The 20466-nt window shown below is 45.7% G+C and overlaps 1 protein-coding gene across 10 annotated transcripts in view; it reads left to right on the top strand.

Annotated features, from left to right (window-relative positions):
- CASK (calcium/calmodulin dependent serine protein kinase) overlaps positions 1-20466 on the top strand; it is a 1269229-nt gene that overhangs the window by 995160 nt on the left and 253603 nt on the right. The gene's annotated exons all lie outside the window — the stretch shown is intronic.

The raw sequence follows: 20466 nt of genomic DNA, 5'->3' as shown, positions 1-20466 counted from the left end.
TCTCTAGTTTTTATTTACCTTTCATCCTCTCCAAGCACAATTTTATCTTCAGGCTTACACAGAAACCTAGATAAATGATTAAACATTGAATGAGCATAATCATTTATTCAACTACCTCCTATTGTCTGGGCGTTAGCATGCTCATCTCTTAAACTTGATTTTATTCACCATGAATAATTTGATGTATTATTTATGGCCACTATAATCTTAATTTGAAAATGCACTTCTGCTCCAACTTTTTAGCCAATCATAAGTCCCTATGTTACATCTTCCATTTAAGTTACTTAACAACCTTCTCTCAAAAATGAAATCTGTTTAAATTCCTAATTTTGACTATGTAGTGATTCATACAACATGCTATTTTCTCAGTAACTCCATTAAGCATTCTAGCAATTTTTCAAAGGCATTTCCCGCAAGCTGTCAGTGCCAAGTCTTGTAAATGCAGCTCATTTTTACTAGCAGTTTATATATGATAAGTGGCTATTTTAAAATCTGTGATTCTGACAGGACACTACAATCTAACTCCCCATTTGTCAGAGAAAATAGAGCGGCTTATCCGATTCTTGAGTAGGGTTTCTTTTTTTGGGGGGGGGGCGACATCCGTGCTTGATGAATGCAAAGAGTATTTTTCGTTATAATGTTGTAAATGGAGTAAATTATTTAAAACACAGAACTCTTTACATTTTGAAATATGTAGATCTGTTTTCCCCGAGTATCCCTTTGATTTTCATACAGTGTAGTATGAACTTCAGACTATATTGCACCTTAAATGTCCATTTTCAGGAAATGTGTTTACGTGGATAACGTTTTGACCTGAAACTAAATATCTTAAGTTATCTACATATATTATGGATTTTATCCAGAGAAAGACTAATGTCTGTAAATCATTGTAGAAAATACTGGTTTGACCTCCAGAGCAAGGGATTCACATTAAACTGCTCATCATTCTGGTAATCCAGAATGAAGGTGTGAGCCTGTTACAGAATTAATGTAACTACTCCACCGTAACTTGTATCGTGTTGCATTCAGAAGTTACACTAGGAAGTCAATAATGTAATACAGGTCAAAATGTCAGGGCAAAGTCTCAAGTATTATTTCCAAGACAAGGATAAAACACCTTCATGACTGCAACGTGGTCCACTTCTTATACATTCTGTGAACATTGAATTGAGAATTTGAACAGGTCTGTAGATCTAATTTTCTATCTAAGTGGAAACTGTTTCTAGGGTTGCTCAAACTAAATAGTGTGCACGCAGTTGCATGGACTATGATGTGCGTCATACAAAGTCACACCCCTTCCTCTGTGCTGATGATGAGCATTTTTTGTAGTTTAATTTTTCCCCACCCATTGGTGTAGGTTGGATCATGCTTTTCTCATGTTAAGAAACTCCGGTTTAATTCCCCTTTTTTTCAAAATGTTTGGTTATTTAACTCCTCCTTCCTTCTCTTTTAGTTTGACTACCTTATACCTCAGAACACCAATTTTAAGCTATGGATGTTGTGCAAATGTGCATTTACATACCCCCTACATCTTTTGCTTGGAGAAAATCCATCTGGTGGATAGTTACGTTTTGTGTGCTCCTAGAATAACAACCTCGCATGCATGCACAGAAAGGGTGATACTATCTAACTGAAGACATTGGATTTAATCACTAAGAGGAGGAGTCAGGACTTCTCGTCTACTGTGGAGGTCATCCTCATTGGCAATAGCCAAAAGCTGCTGCTAACCCTGTTAGTTGACCATGTCCCATACATTTTCTTTCTACCAGATCCATTTCTTCTGGTTCAAGTATGGAATATCAGGCATTTGGGATACAAGGGCCTTCTAGGGACCAAATTCTTATCTGCTCTATAGTCTGTTTCCCACTCTCATATGTGAGTAAGCAAGTATTCAACCTTGAAATCATGTAAGTCTCTTGTTTTAGATGCAGATATTCTGATCCACGGCATGCAGTGTTTAAGCATGATCCCTCTATGTAAGACTGTTTGGGACCATGTACTAACCAGGTCTGGTGGCTCCCCAGAAAAAAACTTACTAATGTCCTTCATTATCCACCAATGGGCTCCATGAAACAACTTAACTTTTCATGGGGAGCTCTCTGTCTCAGTCTTTCAAAGCCCATTCATCTCCAATCTCCTCTCCTTACTTGTTGATCCTACCTTCTGCACAAGGATGCTGAGATAAATGTTGTCACTACAGGAAAAGATGAGGGCTAGCATCTACTAGTGAATGAAGGAATCATTTTTACTGCATGATTAAAGTCATTGCAATTCCTTCTGACTATATGCAATAGTAACAGTGATAACAAAAACACATTTATGCAGCCAATATATTACAGTACTTTCATACAATTCCTATATTACTATTATATAATTATGAGAGCATATATGTGCATAAAAAATACTTTAACAATAAAACGTGACCCAAAATATCATTAAACATGATCGTATCCATTGTATTCTACAGTGCTACATCGTGTAACAGGAGATATACTTTTAAATATAGTAAAATACAATGTTCAACGCGAAATTTCATGAAACTTTCATATCATTAACATTGAAGATGACCCTACTAAAATAACGAATATGGTGCCTTAAGGTGTGCAAAAATAAGGTATAGAGTGCAAAACCTGCATGCTTTTAGGCGAGGTGGGTGACAGCATCCATTAGCAGCTTAATACAGTGCAATTAATGAGGTAAAGTGCAAGATCACCCTCATGCGGATTAAAGAGTTGAGCATAATAAAGTGCAATTGTCAGCACTGAATTTCATTAAGGTTTTCTATCATTAACCGCAAAGACAGTCATTCTAAGGGACGGAGTCAAGGGACATCAACGTGTGCAAAAGAGCAAAATAAAGTACAAGGTCTGCATGCTTCTAAGCAAGATGGTGAATACCCCTCTGCCAGGGTCTCCCTCATGCAGCTGAGCGAGAGAAACAGAGTAAGGTGCAAAAATCAACACAAAGTTTCATTGAAACTTTTGTGTTAACATCAGAGACAGCCACTCTAATAAACTTAATCGAATGTCTTATAATGTCAAAAAAGCTGAATAAAGTACTGAGTCTGCATGCTTATTAACAACATGGGTGACAACACCTGCCAGCATTTTAACATAGTGCAATTAGTGAGATAAAGTACCAGGTCACCCTCATATGGCTGTCAAGTTGTCATTGTTCCTACAGATTGGTTTAAAATTAATGTCACCAACATTGTAACTGGAAATTGTAATAGGCACTATGTCTGTGCTTTTTGCACAAGATGTGGGAACAATACGTCCACCTTCAATCGAAGGAAACCATTGAAGTAAGGTTCTCTGTCTGTGCAGTCCTTCACAAACTAGGTTGCGGAATTTCTTGATCTTTATTGGTACAATTTCACCTTGCTTCTTTTAGGACCGTTCTTGCCACCTACATGAATTTGCCAAACTATATTAGTGCTTGGGTGATGCTTCTCACCCTCCCTAAATGCAAGAGACAGCACGTACACCAAGCTGCTATATCCCAGCTCATCTAACTCTCTGCCTTGCCACAGGGAGCAGTCGTGCGTGATTTTAGCTCCTGCATTGGAGCAACACAAGATCTAGGAATAGAAAACTGCCCTCCTCACTACTGAATCAGATTTTGGAGGAATAGATGGTTTCACTGGAGCTCTAAATTCAATTTTTGGCTCCCGGCTTCAAGATTCCAAGCCATTTCCAGGGTTCCGTCTCACGAGGTCTCATGTGTAACAGCAACTTGTTCACCTCTCTCTGTGTGCCCTATTTTGATATGACGCTGATAAGGCACTCACAGACATGCTGTCATCCTCCTAGCTTCAGAATCCTTTTTGGATGTCATGAGTATCAAACAGTAAGCCGAAGAAGCAGCCCATGTTTCCTAGGATAACAAGTCCCCTGTGGTGTCAGTGCAGGTCCATTCCCCCTGCCAGCACCGATTTTCTTTTTTAATTGCAAGTGCTCTAGCCCCGATGTGATTGCCTCTTCTGGAACAACCACTACTGCTCCTGGTCACTGCAGCAAGATAACCAAGCACATGAGATGCTCCAACAGAACCTTTTCCCAAGCCAGCTGTTTACAACAAACTCATAATTAGTTTCCTCTGGCACAGAGAAAGGTTCCAGCTCCAGTGAGCATGAAGACTTTCATTCCACTCATGTAAAACTAATTGGCTGCAGCACACTCTGCCATATAAGACACTATGACTTAATCGCTGCATGTTTTCCTTAGCAGTATTAGTTGATCTGTAGCCAGCCAATGACAGGTGGTTTTAAAACCTCCATCAACAGCCTTCTGGTAGCAATGCATCCAGGGCACAAAGTAACAAGCAGGAATAAACAAGAGCCAGTAATAGAGATGGTAAAGGAAGCTGCAAGCTACTGCCCCAGTTAAAACTGAACAGCTACGGTGAGGAAAAGTGAGAAATGAGTAACAGTGTATTTCGTGGTGGCCTTACTGGGCATGGGAAATCGTGGGTTGGAGGCATCCCTGTTGTAAGGTGTTCATCTGCAGGAAAATGTTACAGGGAAACTCCATACTTGAATTCATCTAGAACTTATCAAATAATGCTTCTTGCTGCTGGCAAAAGCTCTTTATTTAGGCTTTGTTTTTAGAGACCCTGACAACCCACATTTGCAGGCATCTGGGTGCTTACCATCTCCGCCTCTCTCCCAAATCAGCTCTCATCATTAGGGCTTATGTGCTCAAACATTTCAGGTGGAATGAGCAACTCTGTGACCTTTCCAGCTCAGGCTTTGGTAAACGACTACCAGGAGCCCAAAGACAGTCCTGTCTTCCTCTCTGCAGCCTTCCTGATGGGCAAGTAGCCATCCCGATTTTGGCAAGGAGGGAAAGGGTCTTTAGTCTTAGGGCCCACCAGCCTTTGTGTGCTGAGAAGCTTGGCTAGTGTCTTCAGGCCTGAAATGAGATGTCCAGTAAAGGTCATTGATTTGCCTGTTGTTGACACAAGCCTGTTCAATCCCTCCATTGATGAGGTCCTCTCACAGCATGAGTACATTATGATCAAATAGCTGAGTGTATAAAGTCATGCCAGCCTGACCGCAATAATATTGCAAGCATGTAAAGGTCTTGTTGTCCTCAGGCGCTGGGCCACTTTTCATCCCAAACCTTGAGCACCTGCATCCTCTTCCGCAGCATGCTTGAGGGGGAAGTTGGAACCTCTCCCCCGGCCTTAAAGTTTTCTGCAATGCCCTAATCACTTGAGTATCTTGCCATCAGTTCCTCCATCTATAGAAGTTCAAAGTGCTGAATCTCAACCATTTAAAATAAAAGCTGCTTTGATACCTGTCCTAGAAAAACACTGGAAGTTCATGCAGTACCACAAAGTGCGCAACCGGGTACCTCCTCTGGGACTGAAGAATGTGTCCACTCCTCTAACCTTAGTGACTGCTTAGTTAAGGCTTTTTATGGAAGCAAGCACAGTTCAGTTCGGCTCTCGTCCTCTACTATTTTTAAGCTTACCTTCTCTCATGGAACCAGGGAGTATTGTGGATGGTTCACACACAGAATCCAGCTCTTCAGCATGATTCTTGGCTTTAGGCTCTCAAAAGATTTTCGGTCTCCTGAAGAGTGTTGCTGCCATTTCACACAAACCATTAGTCTAATTTTGCAGCATTCCATTATTACACTTAGTGGTTCAAGAGTTTTCTAGCTCTTCAGTCCTCGATATGTGGGTGGTTTCCTCTGCAATACTACATATGCACCCCCGGCAAATCCACCTGGCACAGCAGTGGGACAGCTTGCTGGACAGTCAGTCTAACTCCGTCATGGTCTACTCTTTGCTTGCACCACCCGATACCATCTGGATGTCCCTACTGTAGCTGTCTTGTAGAAGATTTGGGAGGGGAATGAATGAGTTACTTTAGACAACTTAAATAAACTCTTTATGAAATAGATCCAATATATTCTTCCACGTGCACTTGCTGAAGGTGATCTTTCTGGCTTAAACATATTTTTTCCTTTGGTCACGTCTATGACGATGATGGTGGACACAGAAAACACCATGGTCCTTTTCTACATAAGAACAGACACTCACTACATCTGTGCAGTCTGGTAGAAGACATGCCAACCACCTAGCAAGGTGCCACCCAAAGTTATGTTTGTTCTGCATTGTTGAGGTCACAAACCGTGACCAAACAGCATCAGCGAGACCCCACTCCTCCAGAGAGTGTAACCTCCTCCAAGAAGGCTTTATCTTGATCTTCTAGTGCTGAGGACTCTCAACCACAGATTCCTTTGCCATGCCTAGAACATTAAGCCACTCACCTGCTGGGTGGGTGATATATCCTTTTGCTGTATAATGTAGGACGTTGGTAAGGCATCTGCTTCAGTCTGGCAATCCAAGCTGCTACATACATCACCTACTTTGAATTCATCGGCACCTACAGAGAGCAACCCAAAAAAACGCTCCTTCAGTCAGTGAAGCCCCAAAACACAATCTGACAAGCTTGTTGTGTCTCCTGTCCCCATGAAGGTGATATGCCACTACATGGAATTACATTGTGGTATTGGTCAGGTTGATGCGAAACGCTTAAAGCTCATGATCTTGCATAAGATGAAGTTGTTCTGATGGATACTTCTAACCACACGTTCTTCAACTCTAAAATATTCCTTGAGTGCCACACTTTATCTGGATGTTTTTAAAACCGTGCTCCTGCGTGCCACCAGGTAACACTAGGCTGGTCTGCATTGACTTCTTTCCGACCCAGAAGCGACAGAACTGAGCCACATGTCCGCACCACCCCTGTGCGCCAACCTCAGTTCCTTCCTTTCTTTCAGCACCTTTGAACTCTGATCAGGAGCTTTGCTCCCTTTTTTCATGGGTTGACAAGGTGTTCCCAACGGAATTCCAGTCTGCAGGGGAATGATGTCCCCACCTAAGACAATAGGGTTCAAACCATGCCGTGACTTAGCGAACAGATGTTTGTCACTGACCTGTAAGGGATATGACTCTGGTATTTGGGCATGAGTTCAAGTTGTGTGAGGGATGTGCGCTTGTGCACCGGAAGACGACACGGGACCTCGGAGCAAAGCTGTATTTCGCCAAACATAAAAAGAAGCCTAGTGAGTCCCACTTTTGCTCCAAGTTGAGGGTGCAGACCCATTCCCAGTCTTGAGGCTGATCTCACCACGGTGCTCTTTACAGTCGAGGTCATCTGGTAAGTTGAATTCCAAATCAAATTGGAAACCACAAGAACGCAAAGCATGACTCTGCCTAATTCACCATTCTCTACCTAAAGAGAAGTCATAAGGGTGTCAAGGTCCCACTTGATCTCGCTCCTGATCTCCGATTGGCAAGCCAATCACAGTTGATCATGATGCTCCCTGTGTTTGCCAGGCCATCACAGAGACCACAGAAGGCCATGTCCTTTACTAACTCTAATTTTTGGCACTCTTTCGGCTCATTTTGGCACAACTTCTGGTCTCCGCAATCCCCAGGGGCCTCCATTCGGGTTTCCACAGGGAGATCCGTACTCTGCTCCATCTTGGGCATCGAACCTGCTTCGTGTTTGACACAGGATACGGTGGTGACTTCTATTCTGGTTTCAAGGCCTGCACTGGTCCCTTCCTCGTCTACGCCGGTACGAACGTTGCTGCAGGGTGATCCTCTACTAAGCCATTGTTCGACCAGAGCCAAATCGAACTGGACCCTATCAAAGGTCACATCCTGACTCCACTACAGTGCACCCAGTTCCCGTTCAGTGTGATTCTGACAAAAGAATCCCTCTACCTCAGAGCCGTCCTCAGTTGTTATACCAGCCATTTGGTTCAGACTGGGGGTGATTTACCCCTACATTATAATGATGAGTCTGTATATAAAATTGCAAGAGGCCAGTGGGATTGATACTTCCCCCCTGAAATCGGTTTGATTTCCCCCTCTTGGGCTTCCAACGGCAGAGAGTGCTTCCTTTACAGTAGTCATCAGATGTGCTGCTGAAGTCCTGGATCTGTAACTTCCCTCTGTTGAGGTTAAAACAAATGAACTTACTGAAGTCCTTTATCCTCAGCTGGCTTGTTCAGAGCCCTTACTAGCGTTAAATGAAGACCTGACTGACACCTTTATTGGCATTTGGTATAAATCTTGCTCTTGCCCACCAGTAAACAGACGGTTGGTCTGACGCCTCCCCCCTTACTAGTAGTCGAAATGGATTGAGACGTTTACAATGTCTCAATTGGAATGCTTGTTCTCTTTGACCAGCCTAGCCTTGAGGTCGGTCAGTTCCATTTGCTAGTAGGCCGGTATAGGCATGCTTTCTGGGACAGGGTCAGCAAGGTATTGCTGGCAATCCCAGAAGAGTTTAGGGCCTCTTTGGTTCATACCATTCAAGATGGTCAGGTTGCAGCTGATTATTTGATTTGCCCTGGGATGGACACTATTGATTGCTTAGGGTGAGCAGTTTGCACTAGTGGGGTGCTCAGTCACCATGCATAGATGGGGATCCACTAGCTTTTCTGTCTATTTGCAGGCATCCCACATGGATATGCCTTTTTTTTATCTCTCAATTCTATAGTGATGGATTGCACAGGAACGATTACATACAGAGTTCTATAACAATTTTCCAGAAAAAAGGAAAAGAAAGTCCTCCTGTGAAGAAGAAATAACAAATGAAAACAATAGGCATAATCCCCTCACTTCCCTTGCAAGGGTGATAGCCATCATATCAGTCAACAATATACAATAGACATGTTTATTTTCATAGTTGATGGCTAGCTATGGTCCCCCCAGGACGGTCATGAATATGCCTTTTGATGGAGCCTGCCCTTTTGGCAAAAAAGCTGATTCCGTCCTGGAGCGCATCAAGGTAAGCTGGGCCACTGCTTGGTCTGTGGGCCTTTCGGCCCCTGCCAGACAGTTTTCTTATCAGATTTGGTCCTTCTGAGGCTGCTCCAGACGTTTCTATACAGACCAAGCCAGACCCCACCACCCCCACTGCAGTTACCACAGTCCTTTTGTGGCAGAGGACCGGGATCAGATAGACAGCACAAAAGCAACCAGAGGCACCAATCTTTCCAGTCTATCTTCCTTGCAGCATCTGCCCGTAGTCTCTTGAGTTTTCCCTTAGGTGCACAACAGGATTTGACACTTTTCTCAGCATGGCAGGCCATCACATTCAAAATATGGGTCCTCCAGATCATCCAGCAGGGCTTTGCCCTTTGATTCCTTTACGACCCACCACAACTTCCCCCCACAACAGCGCAGTTCTTAGAGGAGCACCTATCTATTTTACTGCAGGAGGGGTGAGAATATTCTAAAGGTGAGGAATATGCGGTTAGCGTATGCTTCAGGAGTCTTACAGAATGTAGGTAAATTGTTGGTCTCAAGTAGAACTGCCATCTAGATTGCCATCACCTTTGTTAAGACGCATCAGTGAACTGCAGTCTTTTTGCAGCTATGCACCATGCAAAGTACTCCACAAATAAATGGACTCGAATTATGATTGTTACTAAGCTTTTGATTGATTTCCATCTGGATGAACTGTGCACTCTAAATTCTATCTAGACTGAACCATGGCTCTGCATTTTACAGATTAGATATGATTCTGGCTGAGATGCAGTTGATATTTTCATTGTCCGTTGCTTTACTTTGTGACTCACCCATTGCTGCTCTCTGCTCTGGGGAGACCCTCCATCTGGTGTGTCAGCACACCCCACCACATATAAGGCAGTTCCTGTGGCCTTTTCCATCTATGTAATTGTCAAAGAGACATGTAGGACAGCTTTGTGGGTTATCCTCGTGCATTATCCTTCTCACACATCCTTCAATCATTAGGCTGTTGATCCTTCCATTTGAAGCAATATATAATTTGCTGAAAAGGTTCAGTAGACCTATTTGACTAGCTGCTCAAAACTGCCTTCTACTACTGTCATCATTTTCTCTATACTGTGAAATCTGAGCACACATTCAGAATGGTAGCTAATCGTGATGTAGGAGTACTATAACTATAGCTTCATTTTGATTTTTGTACTCCGGAGTCCTGATGCTGCCTGCCGTTATTTAGACCCTTCTGCTAATGCCTCAATCATCATTCAGGAGAAACGACTGATTGGCTCCCTGTACATACAAGGGAGTAGGTAAGGATGTGTGCACATGCAGAGGATGGCTCATATGCACAGTCATATGCACAATACCAGGGATACAGGCTATTGTTTTTACCATTATAGTAGCAGGATTTATGCCCCCCCATCCATGTGGCATGATACCCAAGTGTTGGTAAAGCGAGTGGGCATGTGGACTAAAATTAACAGAGCCCCCTTGACAGTAACTTTAACTTTACCAAATCACATCATTCCCATCTGGATACTTCTTTGTATTTCCTGCCAGTTTAAAACCTTGATGAAGAGCGGTAATAGATGCTTTCTAAGGCTCTCATTACTTACAACAGTTTTCATAACACAGAGATTTACTGTTTCTTGTCATATTACTCATAGTACAACTGCACAGCTATCCCTTAAATTTTACAACATAATTGTAGCCTCTGTGCTTGGCCTAAAGACCTACATACCAGACATCTCTCCTGGGAATCCTACATCTACTGCTCAACAATATTGGAACAGTTGAAACCCGCAACCACAGTGAATGTAGCAATACAAACAATTACTGTGACTAGGAAGAATTGAGCTCTTTGTGATGATCACCTCCAACTATCACTTTTTCCCTGTGTCTTTGCGATAACAGTAAGCCAAAATACAAAGCTGTTGTGAAGTCTTCAGCCAGATTCCCTTGGCATACATGAAAAATATCTAATATGTAACAGACTTGAGGAAAGTATCTGAATGAAGGCTGTATTGACAATTCTGCAATGGAAAAACTGCCACTGAAAAACGAGATGATAGGCACACAAACATCTAGTGTTGCTAAAGAGGTGACACGAATATGATTTTCCACAAAGACCAAATCAACAGCTTCAGGAATGTGTATACCAGGAGATTGATTATTAGCACAATTCAGAACTGAGAGACATTTACAAAGCTTGCCAACCATGATACTGATAAGTAGAGCATCAGAATCTGGCAGGACATTGTTGTAAGAAGGTTCTGAGGATGTAGATATGGAGAGCAGTCTTCCACAGTTTTCAACCATAAGGTAGACTGACCACTTGTAGTTTCACAAGTTGAGATGGTTTTGAACCCCACAGTAGAACAAATGACTTTGAGCTACCCCATGCTCTTGAGCAAGCACCAAAATTGCAGATGTTACTGACCCACTATCATATATGTAATGAAGGAGAATTGGAAACATTTGGTTACTTGGGAATGCACAAAAAAGATTTGTGGCATGTGTGTGTGTTTTTCTTGGTAGAAAGCCATTCCAGTCACAAAGTATTGTGACTCCTCTTGCTGGTAATGCACATGGTCATCAACTCCATTATTAGATTGTTTTCTTTCCACCGTTTGGTTCGGACGTGTGTTCCTGTACTCCAGTTCTAAACCATTGTGTTGTACTGTTTCGGTTTACTCAAATCCTTCCCTCCCTAGATATTAAATTTTGTTTCTATTTCCCTTTCTTTCGGTTTTCTGACTCCTGTATTGACCGGGCAGCTTCTGTTGACTTTGGGCCCTAGCGTGCTTCTCCCACAGTGTGTTCACGGTGATGGAATGGACATCTTTTTGCTGCTGTCCTCTGTCATGCAAAATATCCTCAGACTGACCTCTGTCAGTGCTGCAAATTGTGTCTCTCCCCTTAACACAGCAAGGCTGCTTGTGACGCTTGATGCTTCTTCCGTTCGAAGAAAGCACTGTACGACTGTTGAGCTTGACATCTCAAGATGTCACGGAGGAGCAACACCCGAGAACTTTTCGACCCCAAGGACATAGAGAGGGAATACCACCCACAAGCGTCGGCTGCAGACTATTGGACCTTCTCCCCCGATGACCGCTCCGGCTTTGAGCTAGAAATGGAAGATCTTCTACCAGCACAGCCAGCTGGGAGTACAGTACCCCATCTCGACACTGATCCCACACTGAACAACCTTTTCCAAAGGGTCGTCCAGTACTCTGGAGCACCAGAGACACGCTGCCAGGCCGCCACTGCCTTCGGGCCATGATCGGCACCTAAAAGTTAAAAAAAAAAAAAAATAAATAAAAAATGTTCCCTTTGAAAATGCTCTACATAGTATCCGCACACTTATTCACCACAAGCATTCACCATTTATCGCACTATGTCCAGTTAATATTCCACTCAGGAAGCTAAAGCACTTATAAAGATATTTAATTGACAATACTGCAATGATACATTAGAAATATACAAATGAACAATTTAAAAAATGCCAATTTCCTGTCTTTGTATTGCTACTGTCTTTTGTCAAATCTAACCAAGCCTCAAGCGTAGACGCGTTTCGGTGGAGTAGCCTCAATCAAGCCACCTTCTTCAGGACAAAAGTTTGATTCACTCCTTTCTGTGATTGCAAATATCACATACAATTGATTCTTTAAGCACCGGTGCAGGAGCACTCAGTTGTTGATTGCTTCATAAGTTTTTGGGGGATGATTCACCAATAATTCAGTGTTCTCTATAAATCTCCACTGTGTCCCTGCATGGGGTTTTCCACTATTTGGTCAGGAGTCCAATTCTGGTCAAATCACTCCCTTTATTATTGAGACGATTCCCTTAGCCTCAAGGCACCTACCAACATCTTTGGACTTAACTCCCAGCCCTGGCGCCGAAGAAACAACAGAGACTGACTACTTAGGCATGGACCGCACCTGCCTTGAAGCTGAGATAACTGTTAGCGCCGACCTCTTTGACATCGAAGAAAAAAAAAGCGCAGTCGGAGCCGAGACCTTCGGCTCCAACCAGCAAGTCAGGTCATGATCAGGGACTGTTTAACCAATTCTTCACAAGCTGCAAGAAGATCTGGTAATACATCCCTATATGAGCCGAATACTCACGCCCTCTGGGATCCTTTGCTCAACCATCCAAAAGGCAGCTGTCCTTTAAAGAAGCCTTAGACATTCCACCTCCACCAAAGCAGTGAAAGAAAAGTGTCCAAGGCTACAATCCCTTTCCCTCTCACTACTCCACCACCACCCCTGCCTACCCCACCACACTGACACGCCTCACCCTCTTCCCCAGGGGACCCTGTGCCATATACACCTCAGGGTTTCCCTCAGTCAGATTTGGAGAGAGAGGGGGAAGGGAATACCCTTGATATCCCACCACACGAGGATCCCTAGGACGCTTATGACACGGACCCTCCAGTGGACAAAGATCCTGATCTGTACCCTGCCCAACCCTCCCCACCTGATGATGCTACCTCCTACCACAACCTCCTTGGTAGAGCTGCCTCAGTCCACAAAGTGGATCTCCATATGCTTAAAGGCATGCTCCGTCACACCCCAGACATTTTTCATGACCCAATACGTGCCAATCTCATAACACCAAGGGTGGACAAACAATATAAGGCTTCCCCAAATGACCCTCTCTACATCAAGGGCCAGCTTTCACCCGACTCCCTAGTGGTCACTACAGCCCATAGCAAGGTCCAACTCTCACACTACTAGTGATGCCCCTCCACCAGATATAGAGAGTAAGCAGATAGATGCAGCTGGTAAAAGGGTATCTGTGCAATAAGTCAACCATTGATGAAATGGAAGAACTCCTTCAATATCTCCCAGAGGAGCACAAGAAAAGGGGATTCAAGATAGTCTGAGGGATAACAAATCTCAAACAGGCATGCATGGCTCCGTATCTCCGTTTTTAAACCGGAGGTCCAACAAAATGTGCGTAACCTATCCTTTCATGGGCAACATCTCTTTGGATTGCAGGTTGACCAGATATTTGAAAAAATTAAGGATGACACTGAGACAGGGAGGAGGTACAAGCTCTCCTCCAATAAGGAGCCATTGATCCCATCCCTCGACATAAACCGGGCACAGTTTACTCTCTATACTTTCTGATCCCCAAAAAGGATGGGTGTCACAGATCCATTTTGGACCGCAGGCTCTTAAACAAGTACATTCTTTCAGAGCACTTTCACATGATCAGTCTTCAGGATGTCATCCTGCTACTGCACCATGGCCGCACTCGGCCTCAAAGACGCCAATTTCCACATTCCCATCCATCCGGCACATCACCGGTACCTCAGATTTGTAGTCAGCAGACAACATTATCAGTTCAAAGTGCTCCCCTTCGGAGTCGATACCCTCCCATGGTATTCCAAGTGCCTTGCGGCTGTGGCCTCTGACTTACGCTGGCAAGACATCCATGTCCTCCCCCTTCTGGACGATTGGCTCATCAAGAGTGCCACCTGTAGGAAATACCACAAACACCCTCAGGTCACCATCAGTCTACATCACGAATTAGGCTTTACTATCAACGCCTCAAAATCACACCTCCAACCCCTCTAGATTCAACTTTTATCTGGGGCAATTGTGATCTCAGAGGTGGGAATGGCCAAATACCACCAGGATACAGCCACTCATCCATCTGTTCCAACCAGGCCAACAAGTTACAGTGAGGACAGTAATGTTTCTCCTCGGCATGATGGCTTCCTGTATTGCCATAGTACCCCCAAGTTAACACATGTGCCCATTGCAGGAGTGCTTAGGGCACCAGTGGTCTCAAGCGGAGCGTCATTGGGAAGATTTAGTGTTGATGGGCCATCAAGCTTATCGTTCTCTACACAATGTTTGGGAGTTTGGCTCTCTCCGGCGGTAAAGGACATTGTGATACTTAATTTTGAACCTGTTATAGAGAAACCAAGGCTTGTTTCTTAGCATTGGAATAGGTTACCTTTAGGTCTCAGTTGGCGCAATTTGATCAAAATAGTGATCCTTCCTAAATTTTGATACCTATTTATATACCCTTTATATATCTATTAGGGCCATTACTCTATATTTAACAGCTGCTTTCTTTTCTCGGATAGAAAGGTCTGGGCCAAGTTCTTCTGGCAATATAAGTGCCCTCATTGTGAAAAGTATTATTTCTAGGCTTCTCTTTGTGAGCGCATGTCTCAAGTGATGATCTTTCATGAGTCCTGGTATTTATGGTCCTTATATTTTGAATCTGGTCCGCGGGTACGGTTTCACGATCCATCATATTTCAAGCGTGCGCACTTTAAGACCCTCCTGGTGCTTTATCAAGTTTGCCGAAGACTCGAGGATAAATTCTCAATATCCCTTCTTACTCATTATTTGTCTCTATTGTATAACCCAGATTTTCCTTTTTTGTTATTTTGATTAGTTTTTGTTAGACTGGTCTAGATCACAACTGCAATCTGTTGGTCAATTGTTTGGGGGAATCCCAGGTTATCTACCCTTCTCAGATCTAGTCCCTTAATTTGGAGTTTCGAACACAGGCTTTAAAAAGTTTTTTACAGATTAAAAATGTCTTTCATAATTAATTTAAAGAATCAGGGATGCTGAATCATATAACATATGTTGAACTGTTGTGCAGAGCTTGCTGCAGAGGTAGGATTAGTCAATTGTCTAAGTTTTAAATTTCAGAACAGTCAGACAATACATCTGTTATAGCTTCTAAATGGACTCGTAAATTGTCAATACAAGTAGGCATCGAAACAATCACTGAATCCCTCCAGTTGAATTATGAATTTGTGAATATATCCAGGTTGAAAGTCCATCATTTCAAGATTCTTCAAGATATCTATTATACCCCCAGATTGATTATTCAAGTGGGCTTGTCTAATGAGCTCTCAATGTTTTAACTGTGGTGAGTTGGATGCAGATACTGTGCATATTGTCAGCTCATGTAGGGCACTGCATTATTAATGGAAAGGGTTTTTTTATGAGATCTCCAGGGTTATTCGAAGTTCTATTTTTCCATCCGCTCAGCTGATTATTCCTGGTACTTTAGTGGAAGTTTCCCTGGAAGTGAAAGGTATTACATTCTTTATGATCTCAACTGCTAGGATCCTAGTTGCACAACATTGGCTTGAACCAAAATCACCATCGTTATCAGTTGGTACAAGCAGTTCATTTATATATATATGGGTTTGAGCTGGCCCTTGTCAAGAGGAATTCCGCAAGGAAATATTTCAGGCAAATGTTGTCCCAAGTGGATATAGATGCAGTGACAGGGAAATGTGGGGACGTCCCTCAGGTTTTGGATTAATTAGTGGCTCGCCTCTTTTCCATTTTTTTTAAACTTGTTTTTATTGTATTTATTAGCAGCAGCACAATACAGTAATCAGGCACATAATTTTCCACAATGTAGAGCAACGCAGTAGCCCCTGAATGCGGCAAGATGGCAGAAAACAATTCAACAACGGTACATTTCCTCAACATCCACCATCCCACTCCCCCACCCCCGGGCCCCCCCATCCTAGTCTGTGTCTGAGGCATCATCTTCAGTGTCTGAGGGCGGGTCACAGATGTCACCCCTATAGGAGTTCCACGCTCCCCATACTTTACTCCATTTGCCAGGACAGCCCCGTCTAATAAAGGCCGACTTCTCTGCAAACATGGCTTCGTCCATGTCCGTGCCCCAAGCAGTGAGGCGCGGCAGCTCCCCTGTCCCCCATTTTTGAGCTATGTTGCGTTTAGCTATCATAAATCCTAACGTGGCCCAGCCCTGCGCCAGGCGCGAGAGGTCGTTAGGCTCCCAGATATTCAGCAGGCAGCGTCTGGGTTCTGGCACCAGCGTGACTCCCCCCGACTGTGACAGCATGTTCATCACCCCCCGCCAATACTCCTGAAGCACGGGGCAGTCCCATATAGTATGGAAGAAGCCTCCCACCTCCCCGCAACCACGCAGGCAGAAAGGATGTGTCGCGCTGCCGATTTTATGCAATGTGCGCCTGGTGTAATAGGAGCGGTGGAAGATGCGGAGCTGCACCAGCCTGAGCCTCGACGGTATACCCGCCTCCCGTGGCGAGGCCAGCGCCCCTCGCCACTCCGGTTCGTCAAATTCCCCCAGATCACGGGACCATTTCTCACGGAGAGGGCCCATTGGGTCCGGCAGGTTGTTAATCAGCTTACGGTATGTAAACGATGTGGCCCTTTTCGGCATAAAATCCGTTAATAACCGGTCCTCCAAGGGCGATGCCTCTGGTACCGCCACACCCGGTGTTAGCCGTGCCAGCAAGGCGTGTTTAATTTGCGTGTAGCGGAACCATTCGGAGGGCGCCAGTTCATATTGCTGTTGGAGACGGTCGAATGTGATAACGTCATTCCCATGCCACATGTCGCCAATCGTAGAGATCCCTATAGCGTCCCACTTGTCAAATCCCCTGCTGTGCCGGAGCCTCCCAAGCTGCCTGGTGTCCCACAGCGGTGTGAGCTTAGTCAGCACCCCGCGCCACCCTAATCTGGCCTGCGCTGCATGCCATATGGCCACCGTTTGTCTGAGAGGACCGAAGAAAGCCGGAGTCAGCCCACCACCATACAGGGTCGCCAACACACCTCGCTCCCCCATTATGTCCCTATCTGCTCTGAATGCCGGGTCCGTATGCGGGACATGAAGCCATTGGTTAATTACTTTGAGCTGCGCCGCCCAGTAGTAGAGCTGAATGTCGGGAAGCGCTATCCCCCCGTCGTACCAGCCGCGAGTCAATTTTGACTGCGCTATGCGCGGCGGTCTGCCACCCCACAGAAGGGTAGTCACCTGCGCTGCTATCGCGCGGAAGTAGTCTGGCGGGACGCGATACGGTGTGTTCTCCAGCACGTAGACGAACCGGGGAAGAGCCATCATTTTAAAGAGGGCCGCCTTCCCCAGCAACGCAAGCGGTAGCGTACCCCAGTGGCGCACATCGCGCCGGAGACGGTCCAATGGGGGTGCAGATTTAGTTGTAGGAAGTCCGTGGGGTTGGCCGTGATGTGGATACCTAGATACTTAAACGACTCCGTCACCGTCTGCAATGGGCAGTCTACGGGGAGCCGGGGAGCGGGTCCGCGCAGCACATAGAGCACCGATTTCGACCAGTTGATAGTATAACCGGACGCTCTCCCGAAAATATCACAAATGTTGAGTAGGGCAAGGATGGAGCGTCTCGGGGAGGAGAGATAGAGTAGCACGTCGTCCGCGTAGAGGGAGATACGATCCTCCCAGTCATTTGTCCATTTAAGTCCCCGTATCTGGGGTTCCCAGCGGATCCAAGCCGCCAAGGGCTCCAGCACCAGGGCGAAGAGCAGGGGCGACAGGGGGCATCCCTGTCGGGTGCCACGCGTCAGGGGAAAGTCGTTCGATATGTGTCCGTTCACGGCCACATGGGCCAGTGGGTGGGCATAGAGGAGCCGGATCCAGGCCCTAAATTTGGGCCCAAAGCCCAAGTGCGACAAGACGGCAAAGAGGAAGGGCCATTCGACCATGTCAAATGCCATTCGCGCGTCCAGGGAGAGCAGCACCGCTGGTTCCAACACTTGCCCCACACGGGCCAATACTCCGTGTAATCGCCGCAGATTAAGGGCCGTGCTCCTGCCAGGCATGAAGCCCGACTGGTCTGGGTGTACAATGTCCGGCAAATGCGGCGTGAGCCTGGATGCCAAGAGTTTCGCGAGGATCTTCGCCTCTGCGTTCAGCAGAGAGATAGGGCGATAGGATGTGCATTCTGACGCCGGCTTGCCAGGTTTTGGGATAGCCACAATAGTAGCTGTCCGCTGATCCTGCGGGAGTACACCCGCTCGGAGACTATCCGTAAACATGTTGAGCAAATGAGGGGCGACCGTCCCGGCCATTCGCTTGTATAGCTCGACCGGTATTCCATTAGGTCCCGCCGCCTTACCCGACTGCAGCGCAAGGACTGCCATTTGCACCTCCTCCGCGGTAATGTCAGCCTCCAAGGCATCCGCCGCCTCAGGGGCGAGCCGGGGCATTGCCAGATCCTGCACATACGTCCCTGCCTCCTCCTCTGTCATAGATGAGCTGGAGGAGTAGACCCGCCGAAGGTGACGCGCGAGAGTGTCCGCTATCTCGCCAGGTTTTGTTAGCACCTGACCTGCCTCAGAGGTGAGCTGCGCTATCCACCTGGTTCCACCCTCCCTCCTGTCAAGCCATGCCAGGAGCTTCCCTGTCTTATCCCCCAGGTCATATATCCTGTGCCGTGTGGCCAGCAGTTGCTGCTTCGTATGCTCCGTAAGGTGCGCCCGATACTTGGTCTGCGCAGCCCTCAGGGCTGCGGCTGACTCCAGAGTCGGGTCCCGAGCCTGTCGAGCCTCCGCCAAGCGCAATTCCCGTTCAAGCAACTGTAGCTCCGCCAGCGTCGCACGCCTGTGCGCCGCCATGGTAGTGAGCGCCTGATCACGGAGGACTGTTTTGTACGCCTCCCATAATATCGTCGGCGAAGCGGCAGAAGGGGCATTCTCCGTAAAGAAGAGGGTCGTCGCCTTCGACAGCGCTTTATGTATCGCCGGGACCTGGAGACAACCTGGGCGTATCACCGGAATACGGCGACGTGCGAGGCCGTAACAATCATATTTCAGAAGTATAGGGGAGTGATCGGAGATACCTCTAGGTCGAATCTCAACACTATCGATATTGCGAGGACATTCAGTGGACCCCAGGAAGTAGTCAATCCTAGTGAGACTGTTATGCACCCCCGAGTGGTACGTGTATTGCTTTGTCGTTGGATGGTGCAACCCCCACAAATCCAGCAGGCCCATGGCCTCCAGAAAACCTCCGAACCGAGACAGTCCCGCCCCACCCGCTCGCTGAGGGTGCCTATCAAGTGCTTCGTGCACTACTGCATTAAAATCACCGCCGATGAGCAGTTCTCCCTCCGGTAGGTCGAGGAGGAATTCGCTGAGCGCCGGCAACGCGGTGGCGTGCATGGCAGGGGGGATGTAAACGGAGACTACGTTAAGGGGCCGTCCCTCCCACTGGATGGCTATAGCCGCAAACCGCCCCGCTCTGTCCGTTTTATGTTTGTGTATAGTAAGTGGGTAGCTTTTCCGTACTAAAATACCCACCCCTCTAGATCCGGAAGTAAACTCCGAATGTACTACCATTTTGTACCCCCACCTGTCCATCGCTTTACTAGTGGTGTCGATCAAATGGGTTTCCTGCAACAGGACGACTCTTTTCCATTTTTGTAAATTATTTTTCTTCTGTTATACAGTGTACAGTGTTACCACTCTGCTGCACTAATGGTGGAAAAGTGTACAGCAAATCAATAAAAATGTTTAAAAAGACAAAAAATATATATTATGAAATATGTATTGCTTACTCCAATTACCAGTCTGTCAGGAGGAAGGCAAGAGTAGTACATCTCCACACTGTGCACAGGCAATTCTATTTTTACACAGCACACAGCCAAGAGAGAGTCAAGTAAGCCTGAGATAGAAAAGAGCTTGGAAAAGAATGAGAGCAAACATACAGACAACCCCATCAGAGGATTAAACACTGACGGACTGAAACGATAGAAAAAGATTCAGAGGCTCCAAATAAGAAAACTCAATAAAGATACCATGCCTCTGAAATCAAGTAAACGAGTAGAAAAAACAAGCAAACCAGTCATTGGGTTGGCCAGCAAGATAATAAGCAACCTCCCACATTACC

This window comes from Triturus cristatus, chromosome 8, assembly GCF_964204655.1.
Source record: "Triturus cristatus chromosome 8, aTriCri1.1, whole genome shotgun sequence".
NCBI lineage: Eukaryota > Metazoa > Chordata > Amphibia > Caudata > Salamandridae > Triturus > Triturus cristatus.
Note: the sequence above shows the minus strand (reverse complement) of the source record. Positions and strands in the feature narration are given on the sequence as shown.